The 21,975-nt window shown below is 39.9% G+C and overlaps 1 pseudogene; it reads right to left on the reverse strand.

The window, feature by feature from the left end:
• Positions 1-3,615: 3,615 nt before the first annotated feature.
• Positions 3,616-5,150, reverse strand: LOC143408196 (serine/threonine-protein phosphatase 2A catalytic subunit beta isoform pseudogene; annotated as a pseudogene).
• Between the last annotated feature and the right edge of the window lie 16,825 nt (positions 5,151-21,975).

Below are 21,975 nucleotides of genomic sequence, written 5' to 3' on the forward strand. Positions count from 1 at the left end.
AGTTGCTTAGTGCCTCACTGAGCTTCTGAGTCTGGCTTTGAACTTGTGATCCTCTTGCCTCAGCATTCCACTCACTGAGATTGTAGGTATGTGCCGCTGCTTCCACCTTTCTCATTAAATTTTAATTATTGTTTTACCAGTATTAGAAAACCAATTTTTTTGGTAATAATCATGGGACAAAATTTACATTATAGAAATCCAATCATTAATGAGTGGTAGCTCTTGAAACAATGATCAAAACTGGAAAATAGGATTGATTCTCCACTGACTGTTCAGTATTAGCAAGAGATTAAAGAGGAAGCTTCTATATTCTGATTGATGCATCAATATATTTGATTCCTTCTTTAATATCAGCTACTTTGAGATGCAGGCTAAGTGATAATCTTTTTTCTATAACATAATTCTGATAACTTATGCCTTCTCAATCTTTTTTTTTCCTTCTTGAGCTAATATGGGGTTTTAAAAAAAGTGGCATAGCTGTTATGACTCTGTTAAAGAGAATATGGAATGTCTACATCTACAACTACTGTACTTTTGGGTCAAATTAACATCATACCAGATATTTAAAGAATATAAGAGCACATGATGTCTGGAAGAGGATGGAATTCAGGAAAAAGTTTCTCAAGAAAACAGTCATTTTTGTCCTACAGTAGACTAGATTTAAAATTGAAAATTTTCCTCTTGTCCAGAATAGGTTTTATAAAATAGCTCATGAAACTTATATTCCAACTGGAAGCCTTGTAGAGAGAGATGTCAGGTAGAAGTCTAAGGAGCAAGGAAAGCTGTCATTTTTAGCATAAGAGGCAAAGGGCAACAAATGGAACATCCTGACCTAAGGTGATAGAGGACATTCCTTCATCTTAGATATAAATCTATGGATTTGAGACTTGAGTGAGGTCTCATGGCATTCTAGAGGTAGAGATAAGGAAGTAGGAGGAAAGGAAGATTATTTACCCTAATAAGGTTTGAAATCTCATTATCACTGGCTTTTAGATTCTATAGGCATGTTGCGTTTGTCAATAATCTTTTAATTGTCAGTGGAGAAACTATTACACTCTAAAAGACCAAGGGTGAAAGCCTCAATTCTTACCTGTAAGGACTGTGGCATCTGAGTTCCACTCAAGAGATTTAAAAGTTTTTACTAGAGTGTGATTTCACCAAGAAAATTATCAGTTAGCTCAAGACATTTCCCTCTAGTCACCAAAAATGTAAGGTGTGGAATATATTAGAAGTTTAGGATAGACTGAATGGGGAAAGTAACAAGAAAAGAATTGAGATAGTCAATGATAACCTTAGATAGTTGCTGCAATTAATTGATACTTGATCTGATATCTGTTTTGGGGGTGGTGTGTGAGTGTGTATGTGGGTGTGTGTGTGTGTGTGATAGTAGTATTTGGAATGTGGTATGGGATTGACAGAGGCAGGGGCAATTATAAATGAAGCAGAAAACTTGAATGTGAGGGGTTTCTGCCCACTTGCTATTGCTCTGAATACAGTTAAGTACCTCTTTTGGGGTTTGAAAAACAAAGGTACCTTTTCAGGCCACTAAAAGCTATCCAGCTTCTATTGTGGACAAACAGTATTGAATTTTTATGTTTACTTTTTACCCCCAGAGTCAAGAACCCTAAGGCTTTGAAAAAGAGAAGTCGGGGGAAGGCTTTGGATGGGTGAGATTAAGAGTAACTGTTATGGGCTTGGGTGAGTCTGGTGGGCCTGGAGAAAAAAGAGTGAGAAATATAAGTCCCCTCAGATCCCACAGGTTCTGTTGTGGAGACAGAAAATAGACTGAGACTGTGTACCGGCATCTCTGGACTCAGGAGGTTGGTATAAGAGAATAGACAAACTGCAATTGTTGAACTTGTGCTAGATTTAATGGAGATTCAACAGAGTATGACAGTGTTTCAGGGTTTTTGCAGAGAAATCAGCAGCAAGAGTAGAATCCCATAGGATTACCTGCTTCAAGATGCCTATCCTGGATTTCAGCACCAAGTTTAAGATTCTGGAATGAAGAGACAAAGAGAGAGTGGGGGAAATAGTACAAGGCTGCCTCTCTCCATGCAATATTAAACAAGCGATAAAGAGAAATGTGCCCTCCTCAGAGAGACTTTCAGAAACCTCTTCCCTGTCTGCCTCACTCTCACAAAGAGTTCCAGAGCAGCAGAAAGCAAGCAATGGACCAAACTGGTATACAATGCTGTTTTGTACTTGAAGTTTTATTGGAACCAGCCATGCCCATTAACTTCTTGTATATAGATGGCGTTTCATGAAGCAAAGTTGAAAAGTGGTGGCACAGACCTTATGACCCTCAAAGTATAAAACATGAGCTTTCTGGCCCTTTGTGGCTATTTGCCAACTTCTATTGTAGAGGGAGGCAGAGAGGCCAAAAGTCTTGCCCCCATCACACTCCTATGCTGTAATTTGAATAAATGTTCCACTGGAGCCCAGATGCTGAGGCCATGGTCCCAGCCTGTGGCACCCCTGGGAAGTGGCAGAACATTTTTTTTTAAAGTGAGACAGGGTCTCACTAAGTTGCTTAGGGCCTCCATAACTTGTGAGGCTGATTTGAACTTGTGGTCCTCCTGCCTCAGTTTCTCAAACCCCTGGGTTTAAAATTGAGAGCCACTAGACCCACCTTTTCCTTGTATTATTCTGCCTCAAAACCTTCACATTCTAAATACATACTTAGAAAATTCTAATGCAATCAGAGGAAGAGAGAAGGGTTGAAAAAGAAAATACTGGGAAATAGTATTGATAAAATTATATTTTTATATCATGTGCATGTATGAATGTGTAACAATGAATCCCACCATTATGTATAATTAAAATGCACCAATAATATGTAGAATAAATAAATTTGTATGCATATAACACTGAAAAAAAGAATTTCAAATTTTTTGTTTTGTCTTGTTTTTGTTTAAAATAGAAAGTTTATTTGTTCAGTACACCAAATAGGATGCAAGCACTTTCATGACAAATATATAGGAATATGCAGATCAACATAAAACAGTAATTTAGTTTAAATTAAGGAAAATCTCTACAATTTTATGACAACATACTCCCCAAAAGACTTATTTGTTAAGTTAATTATACAATTCAAGAAAATAAAGGGTAATGGATTAAGTGGAAGTCAGTTTATAAATTTTTCATAAAAATGAAACTCCAACTTTTATTAATCCATTCCAGTTAAACACTACAACTAGAATTTCCAAGTAAGCACAGAGAAGATGCAATTAGTTTCCTTTCTCTCTCTCTCTCTCTCTCTCTCTCTCTCTCTCTCTCTCTCTCTCTCTCTTAGCTTGAACAGTACAGAGGAAAATGTTTACTACAAATACATCAGGCATACTATTAGACTAAACAATATAGAACACAGTGCACTAAATTTCAAACTCAAATTGTACTAAATGCTTATCATTACTATAGTACATTTTGGTCCATGATGTGGTTTAATGTCAAGATAGATCACAATGAGTTACAGAAACACACAGTTGCTTTTTCCGTTTGTGTACGTGTGTGTGTGTGTGTGTGTGTGTGTGTGTGTGTGTGTGTATATATATATATATTATATTATATTATATTATATTTCAACATTCAAAGGCAGGTTTTCCCAGGAGGAATTTACAGGAAGCAGTCTGGGGTGTACTGGGTAATATGCGGTTCTCCACCACAATATGTTGGTTCAAACTGAAGAAAGAAAATATTTTAAAGTCTTATCTAGTTCCAAAACAGCAACCTGGTTCCCACAACCATAACTGTAATTGGAAGCACTGAAAATGGTAAGCACATTCTGATCATGGCACCAATTATATCCTTCCATTACAAGGTGGTGAGCATGAGAAACCAGTTTGAGACCATTGGCATAGTTAAATGTTTCTGAAATGTCTTGTCCAAAGGTGTAGCCAGCACCTCATGGTGAAATACACCAACCACAAGATCATCTGGATCTGACCTTAACAGATCGCACACTGGGCCCTTATGTGGAACTTCTTGTAAACAATCCAGGACTCTTATATAATCCAGTGTATGTATGGATGGTGAAAGGCCACCATGGAAGCACCATCTCCTAACACTGTAAGTGGAATATAAATAAACTGATTTGTAAAATATATCCAAACATTGGTATTTCTATGCTTTAATAGACATTTATCATAAAAGTCATAGTCATAGGTAATTTGTTTGCTTTCATGATTTCCTCTCAGTATTGTCATGCCTTCTGGAATGACAATGCTACAAGAAGAGTCACAGTCTCCATGGAATAATAACTTCTGTCTCTATAGTCACCATGAATAGATAGTTTTTTATCTGATGATTTTCTACTAATTCTAAAGAGTTTCATAAGGTCATGGAATTGACTATTTATGTCTCCCACAGATGGTAAAAGGACACAAAACTTCTTGCATATTTGATTCTTTTGTTAAAATTTCCTTAGCTTTTTTTTTAGCAGTATGGTGATTCCTTAGAAATCCTGGAATAAAACCACAAATAGACCCAGCTATTCCACTCTTTGGTTTATATCCAAAGGATTTAAAATCAGCATACTACAGTGACACAGCCACATCAATGTTTATAGCAGCAAATTCACAATAGCTAAACTGTGAAACCAACTTATGTGCCCTCAACAGATGAATGGATAAATTGTGGTATATATGCACAATGGAATATTACTCAGCAATAAATAAGATTAAAATCATGGCATTTGCAAGTAAGTAGATGGAGTTGGAGAATATCATGGTAACTGAAGTAAGTCAATCCCCCCAAAAAATGTCTGTCTGATAAGTGGATGCTTAACCATAATGACGGTGAGGGGGGAACATGAGAGGAATGGAAAAACTCTGGATGAGGCACAGTGGAGGGAGGGAAGGAAAGGGAGGGAGAGGATAGGGGCCCAAAAAATTGTGAAAGGAGATCAACATCATTACCCTAGGTACATATATAAAGACACCAATGGTATATGTTTATTGTGTGTACAACCACAGAAATGAAAATTAGTGCTCCATTTGTGTAGAATGAACTGAAATGCATTCTCCTGTCATGTATAACTAATTAGAACAAGTTAATTAATTTAAGAATTTTGCTTAGCCTTTTCACAATTTTTCCACACTTCTTGTTAAGCTCTTGACACTCATTCAGTGGCTGACCCACGATTCCAGCTTCTTGGTGACCCCTGGTTGTTTTGGGTGGCCCCCTCCCCACCCCAGCCCTGCCCCTGCTGTACTCTCTCCAGCTTGGACACGACCTCCAGCTCCCAGCAAAAGACAAGGTTGAGAGGAGGGCTGCCGAGGGTTGAGGGGCAGCTTAGGGGCACGGACTCCAGGAGACCCTGCCCATTGCCCCAAAGTATGCGCCCCAGAAGCCCGTGAAAACTGTAGGAATTTGGGGAAAGTGCAATGGGGGCCTCAGCACCCTTCCCTCTCACCAGCCTTTCTCTCGCCCCTTCTCCAATCCATGTGTATTGATTAAATTCAAATCATCTTTTTTTTTCAAAAGCTTATTCCTATCTTTGGACTTTCAGGCCACTTTTCTACCAAACCAACACTTTAATGAAACTGTCTTATGGCTCGAGTGTGGGATCCCTTCAAAGTTTTCCCCATAACCTTGGATGGACAGCACTGTCTTTTGTCAATGTCTTTTTTGGGGGGAGGGGGGGTGCTGGGAGTTGAACTCAGAGCACTTGACCACTGAGCCACACCCCCAGGACTATTTTGTATTTCATTTGGAGACAAGATCTCAGCTGAGTTGCTTAGGGCCTCACTTTTGCTGAGGCTGGCTTTGAACTCGGGATTCTCCTTCTTCAGCTGTTAGACCAGGACACAAAGAAAAGACCATTGACTCCAATTAAAATCAAATTAAAGCAAGCTTATTATTCAACTGGCCAGCCTGCCTCTCCCAATAAAAACTATGGGAACAAGATACCACTGCAGCTTTCTTGCAGTCCAGCTTTATAGCCCAGAAAGTAACACAAAGTGGGAGGTTACAGATAACAAAACTATGAGGAGCATAACATAAAGGCTAGTTTATATTTTTGCTGGCCTAACATCAGAATTTATGAAGGTCATTAGAGCCTCAGAGTGAAGGCCAAGATTTATGAGGTGTCATTAAAGTTTCAGAGAGGGTTGCTATCTGGTCAGAGAGAGCCCTTGGAGTTACTGCAGCTCACAAGCAGCCACTCTTGCTAAGACAAAGCTCAGATGAGACCCTGTGGCAGATACAAGTATAAGCTAGAATGCACACTATGACCATTCTGTAGAAAGAGATTCAGAGGGGAGCTTCATAAGTAGATCCATCTTGGCAATACCAGCCTCCTCCATCAGAAGGACCATCATCAGTCATATGGATTCTCATAATTTTTCTCAAGTGCTCTTCTCCAAGCACCCAATTAAACATTAATATCTGGTCAAGATTATACTCCTTAAGACCACCTGACAGAATTGTCTGGTCTATTCCTCAGGTATTCTCTCAGTATAATGTCCTTTCCCATCTTTTCCTTGCATTTCTACATGCCTCATTTTAAGGGCTGAGAGAAGCCATGGAAAATCTGCCTATGTTTCCTTTGAAGATAGGCATTTCCAAAGCCTTGGCTTGTAGAAGCATTGTAAGCATTGGGGGAACCTGGGGTTTAGTTGACTTTGGTTTCCTCACAAAGGGCTTATAAACTACATGAAGTGGGTGGTGAACATTTCAGGGTTCTTGCATTGGAGCCACTTCCCTGTAGGTTATAGAATTGACCACCATCCCCCAGGCCTGACAGATGCCCAAAAGACCCTCTGACCCAGACAATGGCTTGTAGTGAAGACTTTAAAAATGAAGTAAACATGGCAACACTGGCATAAACTTTTCACACATAAGACACATGCTTATTTTATTCCCCAAAGCTGCAGAGCTGTTTCCACTCAAATTATCTATCTTATGAGCACATAACCAAAGGGTTCTTTTCACTGTTTTCCTGCTGTACAGTTCTGTAAATGACTCCACACTATGAAGAGCAAGTGACAGGCTCTATATGGAGGAATCCTGTTTATGTCCTTCAAAAACCTAAAATATTTATACCACTATTTTTAAGAAGTTAACCTGATGGGTAAGAAAAAATATGAAAAGATGACTCCAAAGGGGAAGAGGAGAGCAAAAACAAGGGGGTATCTTCTAGGAAGGAAGACAGAATATAGAAGCCATTGACACTGTGACCTTCAGAAACAAGGACCATGGCAGGAATAATGGCATTTACTCCTAGACTGTGGGTTAAGTGGTATGGGAAAGGGAGGTTTTGTATAAAATGCTCAATAAGAAATAGAATGCTGAAACCTTTAGAACTCCCTCCACTACCCTTACACACCCTGTATACAGTAAGAGCTACCTCCTCAGTATGCAATATTTTCCTAGACATACCTATAACACTGAGTGTATGTCTGTGTGTATTGCTCCTTTCCTCAAATTGTAAATCGGTTGCAGTTGAAGGCAGGAATCATAATAGGTTCATATCTAAATCCATCACTAAACAAAGCTCTGAATCTGATAGATTCTTGACAAGGCCTTTGAAAGACTGAATGTCTATAAGAATGAGTGAATTGAGGAATGATTAAATGAATGCATAAAAATGTTAAATCTAATCAAACACAGACTATACAGTTTCTAGGATAAAAACCTAGAGGAAACTTTCATTGCATTCCTAGGAATTTTTAAAGGTGAATTGCCTAGGAGTAAGAGAAATAGCATGGAATTTTGCAACCCAGGTTTAATTTCAAAGCTTGACTCCAATTTCAAGATGAGTTTGGGGAATTTGTTAGCCCTTTGTCCATCAGTTTTATCCTCTGAAATTAGGATACTAGATAGTGTACCTGAAAGAGTTATAGTCATAATCAGAGATAGGGTATACTTAGGGTCTGGCACATGGTTGGTGCTCAGTAAGGTTATAGATATTACCAATATTTTCCAAGTTCAGCATCATTTCCAAGATGAGGCACCCATTTTTAATGCAGGAAGTGCTCATGTCACTAAGTTTACCAAGTCATTCTCAGATATCAAAAAACTGTACTGAGTTGCCTAAAAAATTATTTTTATTTTCAATGTTGTCACTCTTGACCCCTATTAGCCCAATAGAATGAAAAATCCCTCAAGAAAGGTGAAATGATTATTCATATTAGGCAATTTCACTGCCCCTGTAAGTGAAGTTATGGTAAATATTAAGCCTCAAAGCCTGTGTAAACTAATGGACAGCTATAATTGAGCAATATTGCCTGTGATAGACAAGAACAGGAAGAAACCACTAAAAAGGGTGGAGGGTGGGAGGAATTCTTGCACAGGAGTGTAAAAAAAATATCCAAGGGCTGAAAGCCATGTTACATTTCCTTTGATGGTCAGCAAGGGGACTTTGCTAAGAGATACTGGCTAAATAAACAATGATCATCTTGAATGGCACTAAACACCAGTGGCATGGGGCAAAGTTTTAATATTTGTGGTGAAACATCATTGTGTGGGTAAGATGGTCATAGCACAGTGACTGGCCTGACCTTAACAATTGGCACCACCCAATCATAAGGGAGACAGGAAATGCAATGCCACTTCTTGATCATAGTGAAAAGAAAGGAAAACATTTGGCAAATAACACTAAATGGCAGCACACACCAAAGACAAAGATGCATCCAGAAAGCTCCATGGGACATTCTGGGACAACAGTGACCATGAACATTATGGGAAGAAAAAGAGTCAAACCCCAAGTTCTAGTGCCTCAGAGTAGAAGAGAGGTCATTGCAGAAGAGAGCATTGCTTTGCACTTAGCAAAGTATGAGGATCTCAGTATTTCCTCCTTCTCTCTTTAATGGTCAACTATATTTGCATTGTAATTGATCATCAATATCCACAGATTCAACCAGCAACAGGCTAAAATTATTCAGGGGAAAAATTGTACTTAATATCTAGAGACATTTTTTTGTATTATATTCCCTAAACAATTTAGTATAATAACTATTTATAGAGCAGTTATAATATATTAGGCATTGCAAATTCTTTAGAGATTATTTAAGTATTACAAAATAATGTACCTAGGTAGTATGCAAATATTCTGCTATTTTATATAAGGGACTTGATCTGTGGTATCCACAGGAGATGCTGAAACCAGTGCCCTGTGGAAACTAATGGACAGCTATAAATGAGCAATATTGACTGTGATAGACAAGAACAGGAAGGAACCACTAAAAAGGGTTTAGAGTGGGGAGAAATTCTTTCACAGGAGTGTAAAAGAAAAGGTTTCTTCTCCCAATTTGTAAGTTTAAAATACACATAGAAAGAGAGTTCTCTGGGCATTTTATACTGCCAGGCATCTGTGTGGTATTAGCAAAAGCAGCACTTTCTGACTCTACTTGCCTTAGAGGGGATTGAGGAGAGAACCTTATTTTCTAGGTCAAGATTTTTTTTTTTGTAGTAGGGATTGAATTCAGGACACTCAACCATGCAGCCACATCCCCAGCCCAATTTCGTATTTTATTTAGAGTCAGATCTCCTTGAGTTTCTTAGTGTTTTGCTAAATTACTAAAAATGACTCTTGGAGTCAGATGATATGTTATGGAAACAGACTTATATGCCTTCAACAAGTGTCAGAAAAGGTCAAATATTCAGCAAAAGTGGAGACTGACCCAAAATATCAGGCATAAAGAAAATCATTCCCACCCCTTTCTTTGCCTTTTCTTTAAGGGGCCACATAGACAGAGGTAATTGGAGTTTAATTTGAAAAGTAGAAAAACTTGAGGATGTAGACCTGCCAGAAAACACACTCATTCTCACACCCTGAAGTTATTTCAAGGTGAAGGAAAGGTTGAAAGTAGATAACAGGGGAGGCAATTTTAATTTTTATTAGATATTTCTACTGAATTTTGCTGATTTTTGCTGTCATTTAAATGTCTCTGCAACAATACCACCATATTGAGATGGAGCCTCTCTTGATGGGAGTTTTATTTAGTAGCCTATAATCAATTACTGTATCACAACAGGCAGGTACAAATGCCCCCTGCAAGTCCCATTAACTGAGAATCTTTGATCAGTAGAAGACCCTGAGCAGACCCCAAGTAGGCATAGAGACATCCATGAAAACTCCACTGCAAGTGTGGACTTAGCTCTCCACCTTACTGCTCAGCAGTTCTCAGCTGGGAAATGGTCACACCTAGGGAACATTCGGCCTCTCTAGAGGCATTTTTGATTGTCAAGAATTGGAGGGGGTCCTAGGACATCTAGTAAGTAGGAAACAGGATGGCTACACATCACCATTTTGGGCAAGCCCCTTACCACAAACAACACTCTGGCCTCTTGTGTTGCTCATGCTGAGGCTCAGGAACCCTGGGCTAGATCATACATGCTGCACAGGAAAGCACTGAGACATTTTTAGTTTATTATTTTATCCCCAGTGCTTTAAGCACAGTGATTGTCTTACAGTGGGTGAGGAAGGAAAAAAGAAACAAAAGAAAAGGGAGAGGGAGACACACTGCATATTATCAGAAAAAAACCTAAAGCCTGCAGGAAGAATAATTATTAATTAGGGCCTGATTGTTCTATGGTCTGATTGTTAAGAGTTTTCCAGTCCAAGGTCATGTTGTGGATATCAAGCCAGATGCCCCTTCTTGAATATTAGGCAAGATTCTTTCTAAGCATTAACCCCCATGAAGAAAGTAGTCTTTCCTCCTCCTCTATCCCAAGCATGCACAGGGAGTCATTGAGCACTTGATCTTCACACACATGTGCCCACACAAACATGCAGGCCATCAGATCCATGACCCCATGCAAGAGCTGGTTGCCTGGGATGGTTTCTTGCCAACTGCAAAAAAAACCTGTTGACTTCCGATCCTGTACATTCAGAGAGTTCTATGTAGTGCTTCACTTCCCCTTCCAAGGTGCCATCAGAGAGAATAAAAGCTCCAGTGAGATGCAATGTCATGCAAAGCCAGGCCACTGCCCTCTTCTCACCCTGAGAAGTCTGTGCTTGTCCCAAACATTTTTAGTCCACCCCTGTCAGGCATCTCTTGATGATAGATTGAGGATCAAAGGATAGAGAAGAGACTGTTGACATTCTCTGCTCTGCTGGCCAAGTCTTATGTCACACTGGAAGATATTCCATTAAAACAAAGAGTCCTGCTGTTTGGCAGTCACTCATAAGTCTGCTTAGTGTCCATGAAGCATGTTACCTACAAAACCATAAACACAAGCCCTGGCCTGAGGGAGCAGAGAGCAGGCTGCTAGGAGCACCTGCAGAGTCCATTCCTGGGGATGGAAATTGCTTCTGTTAACCAGACCGTTTTCTGTTGGTACTTGGTTTCTTTGACAATGGGGCTTTGCTGACGCTGAAGTGTATGACTTAGGCTTCTTGTGTTTGTGTGTGTGTGTGTGTGGGGGGGTGTTGAGGGAGGGATACTGGAGATTGAACTTAGGAGCATTCTACAACTGATGTGTGCCTGAACAAAATTCCCAGGCCCTTTTAAAATTTTATTGTGAGACAAGGTCTCACTAAATTGTCCAGGTGGCCTTGAACTTTTGATCCTCCATCCTCAGCCCTTGAGTCACTTGGATTATAGGCATGTACCGGTGCATCCAGGGCATGTCCTCCTGGAGATAGCAAATTCCTGGACATAGTCAGCCATCTCCCCATCATGTTTACATTATGCAAATTAACCAATATTGTTCTCACACCACCAATCCCCTCCATAGTGGGCTCTCACATTTCCAGTCCACTCTCTGTCTGTTCTAATTACAGCAAGTCCAGATCCCAGAGAACCATTGATGGCCCCAACCCCCTAGAGCCCACTAAAATGACTGAAAAATACTAATGCTAAACCTGATTATGCTGCCTCATCTTTTTTTCCCCCCTGCACAAATACAGTAAAGCTTCTTTCCCATGTTCTCCCTCATCTTCACACACTCTGATCCTCTCTTAATCAACACAGATGCTTCCAACATGGCCCTGCACTACTATTTATAGAAAACTGAAGCTGTCTGTGACAGTTCATCTGTTTCTGTGAGTCTCCCATACCTGATTAAAACAAGCTCAAGGCACACTTACAGCAATGCCAAACCTGTAAAGTTTCTCAGAAGAGCCAGGGTCCATAGCCTGCAACTCTGGGCATGGGTACTGAGGGTGCACCCAGCCCTCTGCTTTCTGTTAGGCCCTCCCCATCTTAATGCTGGGGAACAGGAAGAACTGCCAGAGGTGGGAGGGAGGAAAGCTGCTGCACCTGGAAAATAGAAAGTTTGCAAGCACTGTTCCTGTTGCACACACTCTTTCCTGCCATGGCTGAAAACGTGAGTAACAGAAGAGGCCAAGAAGCAGGCAAAAGCCCACAATAGTCAGGAGTAGAGCTAGACTTGGGTCCAAGATATAAATGCTAGTTCTTTTCCCACCTCCTCAGTTACCTTCCCAATGAACACTTTAAAGCATCAAAAAAGGCAGATTATTTTCTTTTCTGGGTGTCCTTACAATTAGATTAGACTTCCCAGGAGAAATGGCCTTTCATGAGTTTTCTCCTCCAGATTGGTACTATTAGGTCCTGTGACCAGATCTCTGCCACCCCCAGGATTTCAGCCTGTGGGGAAATGGTCAGCCTGTCTTGCATGAAGAGTTGGACCTGTGACATTCTAAAGGATTTTGCTGCTACAGTACCTATGGTCATTTCTCCCTCTAGTCAAAGCCTCTACCTTCATATTACTGCCTGGACCCTGCAGTAAAATTGGCTTCAGCACAAGGACTCTAATGGAAGCTACCAGAGAATTAGGCCACTGGCTGTGGTGTGCCCTTTGGAACTGGCAGGAAAATGCATGCTTGCCATCTAGTGGTCTTATGCAGTAACTGCAAAGATCTGTTCACCATGATCCAAGGTCTTCACATAAGAAAACCATAGTCCTCAAAATCATGATCACAGCAAAGTGACATGGTCTTTAGGATTTCTTAAATGACAAATTGGGTATTGCTTCCATCTCTGGAAGAGAAGTAAAGGTCAAAACGTTTACAGGATTTTGACTATTAGGTGTGGGTGTTGTGTAAAGGGGACATTGCAACAGGATTGCCTCGACTCCTAAGCACTAGGAACTGTGCTCCTGGCCCCTTGGGTCTCAGGGCCTTTCCACCTGGGCTAGAACTGGCTAATCCTTGTTGCCTGTCTGCTGCGGGTATCAGTGAGGTCATCATAATAATTTATTTTTTTTTTTGTAAATTGGTAAAAAAGATCTTGTTCTTGGAGGAGAGACCAAACCAGGTCATAGATTGTCAGCCTCAAGCATGAACCTGGAAGGATCATGAAAATTAAGATTCCTCAGCCATTTGGAGTTTAATACTTTAGGTCTGGGCTGCAGCCTGAGAATCTGCATTGCTACCTGTTTCTCTGGTGAAACTGATGTTGGTCTGGGGCCCACTCTTTGAAATTATGACTTAGGTTGGACTGCTTCTTCCTAAATAATAGGGGACTGATGTAAATAGTGGAAGCATGAGGTTCATAGAATATTTCCATAATGTGGGCCCACTGTGTGTTTCTTTTCGAAAAAAAAAAAAATTACCTGCAATCCTGCCTGAATTAAGTGGACAGAGTATGTCACATTCCTCAGCAAACTATCAGTTATCTGCATTAGAAAAGTCTGCCTAAAATAATGCTGTTAAAACAAACCCAAGTTACTCTGAAGAGGGAGACTTGTGACTCTTTCCATACACCAGATTCTGAAACTCAGGAGGATAAAGACAATTATTCCTAAGTACAAAATATGTAAGAATTTATAATTAAGAATCCAGTGAGGTCTGGGGATATGGCTCAAGCAGTAGCACGCTCGCCTGGCATGCGTGCGGCCCGGGTTTGATCCTCAGCACCACATACAAAGATGTGTCTGCCAAAAACTAAAAAAAAAAAAAAAAAAAAAAAAAAAAAATCCAATGAGAGGAGCTTGGGTTATAGCTCAATGGTAGAGCACTTGCCTTACACACATGTGGCACTGGGCTCGATCCATAGCACCACATAAAAATAAATAAAATAAAGATATTGTGTCCATCCACTACTATAAAACTATGTTAAAAAAGGAGAATCCAATGAGAAACAGTAGCATGGGCCTAGGAACCTAGAGTTGTCATGGCAGTGGGGACTTGACAGTCTGATGTCATCCAGCTGTCAGTTCAACATCAAGTGGTAGGCCTAGGTGGGACTCTCTAGAAACTTCTCCAGGATTCCCAATAAAAGTAGAGCATAGAGAAGGCACACTGTCCCTCTTCTCTCCAAGAGAACCCATTATCTTCCTTGAGAGTGACTCCTTTCCCTCTGTAGCCCTTCAAAAAACTTATACCTGTTTCTCTGAATTACCTACCTGAAATCTTTTTGACTTGATTACAAGAATTGGGGTTCAAAATTGGGGGGGGGGTTTCTTGCTTCTCAATTTCCCAGAAGGCACCAGTCCTGTACCACTAAACATTTGAAATATTCTCATGATCTACATTGAGCTTGTTCCAGCAACACTGTCAAGATTTAAAGGGCCTTAGTCTCTAACTCTTTCAGGAAAAGTCAAAAGAGAGATCTAAGATAAGCCAAGATAGAGCAAAGCACTGAGACTTGCCTTCTCCTTACATCTAGTGGGTGGGTCCACCTGGAGATAATGTTGGATGCAGTTCCTGAGCAGTAAATTCCTCTGGTCCCCATTGCAGCATCCAAATGGTCAATGAGGTATCAATGGTCATCATCCACACTCTGTGAGGCCAGGTTTTAGAGGTCTCCACATGATAGATGTAAATTTCATCACTTTTACACAAAAATTTGCATGTGAGACATTTCATGATAGAGATTTACCAACACAAATGGAAAGTCTCTGTACTGGACAACCAGCAGGATTTCATAAGAGGATCATTTCCAGCATGCAGTCTGCAGAACATGGGGCTCTGATGGATGTTTGGCCCCATAAGACTACCGACTACCCTTAGTTCACCCAATCAGAAATGAACAGTGCTCTGATCTCCTTCCTTCCATCCTGTTGAGCCTAATGAAACCACAAGTACATGTGGCCACTCAGAAGTGATTTCTACTCTGACACCCCTTCAAATGGAATCTACATCCTGTCTCTACCTGTTCAATTCAGTCAAGAAATGTACTTCAGTTGATGTGGTTCTTAATAGGCATTGTAGTTCTAACAAAAAATAATTTGCCTGAAACTAGAAACAAATTATTGATTACAAATGTATGTCTATTTACAAACATGTATATTTAATACATGGGGAAAAAGCACTTTAGAGTTGGTTTATCCATGATCACCATAGGAAGAGTGCCTGTGTTCCATGGTAATGTTTTATTTTGAAATTCTAAAAAAAAATGCAATTTGTCATGGAGTACATTGTTTTTCCAGCAACACTGTCAAGATTTAAAGGGCTCAGGAGCAAAAGATAACTTTTAAACTTTGCATAGTGATGGATCCATGAAGGCAGAAGAAACTCTCAAAATCCATGCTCCAACTTGTGGCCAGAATTAAGTCACTCTCAAGGCTTGAATGGACTTAATTCTTCCCACATTTTTTATTGGTAAATTAGTGTTGTACAGAATGCTGAGATTTGTTTTTACATATTACTTCATATGCACAATATACACACTATAACAATACAATTTGGCCATTATTGCTTCCCAGCATTTCCCATTCACTCCCCACCTTCCACCACTTGCTCTCTTTCCTCTAATAATCTCCCTTTGATTTTTAGGAGTATCACACCCAGCTTTGTTTTCTTCTCTATCACCATATATGACATAAAACAACTAACCTTTTAAGTTTGACTTATTTGTCTTAACATGATGGTCTCCAATTCCATCAATTTTTCTGCAAATGACATAATTTCATTTTTTTATGGCTGAATAAAACTCCCTTGTGTATCTCTACCATATTTTCTTTATCCATTCATCCACTGATGGATACCTCGGCTGGTTCCATAGTTTAGTGATTGTAAATAGTGCTGCCATAAACAGGAGTATGTATGTGTCCCTGTAATATGATGACTTCAATTCTTCAGGATAATATTGAGGAGTCATATAGCTGAGTCATGTGGTTGTTTTATGCCTTGTGTTTTGAAGAGCCTTCATACTGATTTCCACAGAAATTGTACTAATTTACATTCCTACCAACATTGTAAAAGTGTTGCTTTTTCTCCACATCCTCTCCAGATTATTTATTTATTTATTTATTTATTTATTTATTTATTTATTTATTATTCTCGATGACTGCCATTTTGACTGGTATTAGATAAAAACTCAGTGTAGTTGTGATTTTGCACTTCCCTAATCAGTAATGATGTTGAACTTTTTTTTCTGATATTTGTTGGCTATTTATATTTCTTCTTTTGAGAAGTGTCTGTTTAATTTATGTATCCATTTATTAGTTAGATTATTTGGCTTTTTTGGTGATTTAATCTTCTGTTTCTCATTACCATTCTCTTGTCCCTCCAGTACTACAAAAGAAAGGGAATTGAGGAAATCAACAGGTCAGAGGAGTACTTTTGATTCCAAGTGACAGAAAACCAACTCAAACTAACATATCTGATGGTGGTAAGGTGGTTTTTTGATTGTTGTTGTTGTTGTTTTGTTTGGTTTGGTACTGGGGATTGAACTCAAGGGCACTTGACTACTGAATCACATCCCCAGCCCTATTTTATATTTTATTTGGAGACAAGGTCTCACTGAGTTGTTTAGTGCCTCACTTTTGCTGAGGCTGCCTTTGAACTCACAATTCTCCTTCTTTAGCCTCCTGAGCCACTGTGATTAAAGGCCTGTACCACCATATATGGCCCCAAGTTTGTTTTTGTGTGTGTTTTTTTTAACAAGTAAAAATACTGTGGATAGTTCTGACTGCTGGTTTCAGAGATCACTGTCTTTTCATCTCTCATCTCCATTCCATTTTTGGAAATTCCCTGTAGTCACAAGACGACAGTAAGCTTTCCATGCTCACTTCCTCCCAATCATTTGTGGGCTTCTGGAACAGTCTTCCTGGACCAGCTCAAGCCAACTTGGCAAGCTAAGAGGCTCCTTGTTCAGGGAGCTTCCATGCTATGACTTCTTGGGCCTGGTAACCTGTCCAAATCACCCTATATGGGGTGAAATCGAAAAGGAGGACCCCAGGAAAAAAAAAGCATGAGAACTTCTGGAAGAAGAGAAAAAAAGACACTGGAGACTGATAACAGATCAGACTCCCCTCTGATCTTCATAGGAAATGCTGTCTACACTGCAGAGCTGATGAGTCTCTCTATGTCAGCTCATGGCATTGTCCAAGAACTCATGGACAAGGAAATCCCCACTTCATAGATGTGGAGTTCAGAGCTCAGAGGGAGTTAAACGTCTTTCTCTTCAAGGCCACTGGCCTTGAAAGTGGTAAAACTAAATATGAAGGCAAATCCAGTCTCCCAATGGTGTGTTTTGAATCATTCTTGGCCTCTCAGCTCACTACTAGTCTCCCTCAAGCTCAAGAAGATTATCATAGATCTAAAGGAGGAAGAGGGGAAGTAGGAAGGATGAAGAGTACCTGAAGGCACCTCACGAGGATCCTGCATTGGTACGTTTGTTGCTGAGTTTGGGAGGCTTCCTGCCTACTGATGTCTTCTAGTGGTTTTCACACATATTTATTTCCATGTCATGTTAGAAATTTTGACATTTTTATTATTTTTTGTTTACTTATTTTTCTTAAGTCAATTTGCCTGTTATTCTTATAAAAATATACTTAAAACCTCAACTGTTTATGGAAATTTTAAATCAAAAGGAGTAACACTTGAGGCTGGGTTGTGGCTCAGAAGTAAAGCACTCACCTGGAATGTGCAGGGCTCTGGGTTGGATCCTCAACACCACACAAAAATAAATAAATGAAATGGAGGTATTGTGTCCAACTACAACTAAAAATGAATGAATGAATAAGTAAATAAATAAACAAATAAAAATATTTAAAAAAAATGAGTAACACTTGCCTCATATAAAAATTAGCTTCAAAATCCCACAGAAGAATTAAATCAAAGGCTGGCCATCTGTGCACTACTCAAAATCATTTCCCATTTGAAGTGGGGTCTTCAGACTCAGTTTGGAAAGTTAGAGCTACCAGGTCACATAAGAACACAAATGACCTCTGTGCTCCTCTACCACATGAAGTTTTTATTCATGCAATATCCCCTGCACTCTGAGAAAAAGGTGAAGTAACTAGCAACTCCTCTAAACCAGGAGGCCAGGGTATTCTATCCCAACTGTGGCCAAGTCTCTATATCTCATCATTAGGCTCCTAGTTTTGCCCACTGCATCCCTAGTTTCTGAACACATATACTTGTAGGTGTATAATCTTATTCAGAGCCCTTGGTTCCTCGGCACTTCCTTGCCTACCATTGAGTCATGTCACAACTCCCATCTTACCTTTTCTATAATTATTTCTTTAAGTGCCCTGGAAAGAAAAAGCCAGGTTTGCACAGTGTCCCCAGGAAACCAGGCATTACTAGGGTGAGCATGTCTTTGCCCACTGTTCTTCTGCCTAGATGCTGCACAAATGCCTGCCTTAGATCAATTTCCATGGGAAGACACAGAAGACATAACTCCAAAAGCAAGAACAGCCCTTGAGAGGAGGCAGCAAATATAACTCACTGTAGAGAATGTCGCCAGACATAAGGGCTCTGGTCTAACCATCAGGCACAAACAATTGTTGCAGAGCTGTATTGGATCAATATCCCCTGACTCCTGGCACAAGTTTTTCTTTTATTCAGCTAAGAATATTTCCACCTCAAATGACATTGATCTCCTAGCTCCAAGGACAGAAGGTGAAAACTTCTCATTCTAAAATAGTCTAGTCTCTGTGGTACAGCCATGTAGTCACAATGACATTCCCTCACCTGGGAGATAAACCAAATGACCTCCTAGAGGCTAATGATCCTTTAGAAATAGACATAAAAAACTTGGGTCATCAAAAAATATCCAGAGAGCCCCAACCCACCCTGTTCTCATCCTGAAGATTCCAACACTTTTCACCCTGTGGATGGGAAAGGCTTCATGTGACTGCTTAAACCAGAGGCTGCACATAGACTACATTTCCTCTTTCTCAGAAAGTAATAAGAAGTCATTTTGTCTTCAAGAAGGCAGGCTGTGTCTGAGCCATTCCCCCCCCTTTTTTTTTTCACATTTGGCCACTCAGCTCCCTGCTGCTCAGCCCTGTTTTACAACTGAGTTTCAATCTGGACTTCTTTGGCTCCTCTATCAGTGTTGGTAGTGGTCAACACGGGGGGTGCTAAATCCCACCTTCCCAGATTCAGCACAACTACATCAGAAAGAGAACTGAGTAGGGGTGACAGACACAAAGAGGGTAAGTGGCAGAGATTCAAGCAATTTAAGGACAGAGCTTCTGCTAAAAATCCAGAACTCTAAGAAAGGGTGGTCTTGTGGGAAGAGTGGAAGAAAGCAGAAATCTTCCCCCAACCAAGAATACTTTCTCTATACTCACCCTTTGGTTTTATTTTTTTGGATAAGATCTTTATAATTTACTTTTTTATTTTAATTGATTTTTTAATTTATATATAACAGCGGAATCATTAAAATTCTTTTTACACATATAGAGCACAATTTTTCTTTTTTGATGGTTAAAATATTTATTACTGGATTATTGTAATAAATATATCTCAAAAACAGCAATCCTCTCAATAATCATACATATTTCTTTCTGGTCATTAAAGACTTCCAAAAATAACTCTTTTGTATCAAAAAACTTATAGTCACAAAAAAAGCTAAGCAGTGGTTTATGCAGGACAGAAAGAAAACTGCTAGTGGACACTAACAAAACACTTTCCCTACTACACTTCTGATTCATGCATTGTACAAACACTACTTTTGCTTTGCTTGTTAAGTGCTTATTAGTCTCAGAGGGAATGTAAGAAATCAATGGCTTTGTTACCACTGTTTACCAGTGAGTCCTTGCTTCCCTGAATGCTGAAGTAGCATGCTGAGGCAAGTGTAGAGTGGAAAGTGGAAGGCTTTATTAAAGGATAGCAGAAAAGACTTCTCCCCAGAGGAAGAAGAGTACCTGACCTACCATGGAAGGGGGAGGTCTTCCCTTTTTTATAGCTAAGGTCTTCTTTTAATCTTCACACATTTCTGTCCTTTGTTTCCCTTTATTATGCAGGTGGGAAGGCCAAAAGGTGAGAGATAGGTGGACTAGAGGAGTAGGCAGGAAGGTCCTGGGGTGGTTTGATTAGCACCACCCTGTTTGCTGGGAGCCACTTCATTAACAGTTCCTTAGGATGGGTTCCGGGCCTTGGGGACATTAACATTTCAATTTCCCAAAGTGCTGCTCTGATTTTCTGTACTCCATTCTTCATAATGTCTCAATTTTCTTTATCTTACTGGATATTAGACCTTATTTATCTAACAACACTAACTACCTATCTTTAAATCTGGCTTCAGTTTTATGAGAAAACTTCTTTCATAATCTCCAGTGTAAGCAACAGACTTTTCTGAAAAAGGCTCCTGAGTTTGAAGAGATAAGAAAAGCAAGCACATATTCAATTACACAATAAGTATGCAACAAATCCTCAGCAATTATGAACACATCTTTGTGTACTTAAGAAAAAAGCAACAAGTTTCATGTTATGTGGGAAGTCATTCTCGCATGTGATTGGGCACCTCCCTGATTGGGTGTGAGGCGTTCTGACTAAACTGTGTCAGAAATAATCCTCACCCTTTCTAGGTGCGAGAGCCCATCTGTGTGGGGGTGTGACTGACCATTGACCCTGAGACCAATCACTGACCCTGACCATGGACTGCTGTCCCCCTTGACCTTCATTGGATGGACTTTTCTCCTGAATTTCTTGTTCCCCAATAAAAGGCCACTCTCTGGCATGCCCTGCCTCTCTCTCTCTTGCTAGTCTGTGTAAACCTCGCTGCCCCACCTAGTGGCTCAAGGCAGGAGCCAGAGGGGAGAGCCATCTCAGACCTGGTCAAAGAAAAAGGTAAAGTGAGTTTGTGTGTTTATTTTGATGTCACTAGTTAACTTCTATGCTATGAACCTCTAGTATGAAGCTAGCATGCTGGTCTTGTGGTGGAATTGGTGCCCACGAGGGAGCATTTTAGATTAACTAGATAGAGTGGGAGCACGCTATAAAGATAAAGGATTTGGTGGCAATTTTGGGTCACAAAAATAGCTGGAGGTACTGAAGGGACGAGAAGTTAAATTAATAAAAATGGGAAATTCAACTTCTGATAAGGACATGTATTTGACTATTCTAGAAACTATAATTAATCAGAAAGGAAAACAGATAAAAAAGACTCAGTTATTACAATTCTTAAAGGTTGTAGGTGAATTTTGTACTTGGTTTTGTGACCAAGATTCTCCAAATTTACATACTTGGGAGAAATTAGGGAGGAAATTACAAAAAAAATTGCCTTTCCAATGAATTACCTGGAGGCATCAAGAATATTCAAAAACCTTGGATGGCCTTAGAAATTTGCCTTTTTGACTACTTGGATCAGAACTTGTGGCCCCCTGAAGATCTATTGAAAGGCATTCAGAGAGCTATTAAGTCTATTCAAATGGAAAATCTGCCTGAGGCTAAGTTAATTTCTTTTCCCTTGAGCCATTTAAAAATGAAAGCTCTTGGGCCTAAACCGAAAGTTAGGAATGTGACCTTGACCTTGTAGGAACAAGATCAGGATAGCCTGGAGGAAGATTGTAGAAGTCAGGATCATAGATAGGAAACATCCACAGTCATTGAGAGTCCTCCAGAAGAGATAGACAATCCTCCTGGAGAGGAAAATCCGGAAGTAATTCTTACAGAAGCACAAAGCCCTTCTCCACCACATGGCTTAGAAGCCCCAATTTCAAAATGGTGACAGCGGAGATTCTTCCCATGAGTCGCAGTCTGAGGAAGAGGACTCAGACATTGAAATTCAAAACTTATGGAGAAATTTTAACAGACTGTGTTTAACACCACCTGCCCAGGCTGTTAGAATTCAGCCATTATCTGCTAAAAGGACAAAATTTAACAGG

This window comes from Callospermophilus lateralis, chromosome 1, assembly GCF_048772815.1.
Source record: "Callospermophilus lateralis isolate mCalLat2 chromosome 1, mCalLat2.hap1, whole genome shotgun sequence".
NCBI lineage: Eukaryota > Metazoa > Chordata > Mammalia > Rodentia > Sciuridae > Callospermophilus > Callospermophilus lateralis.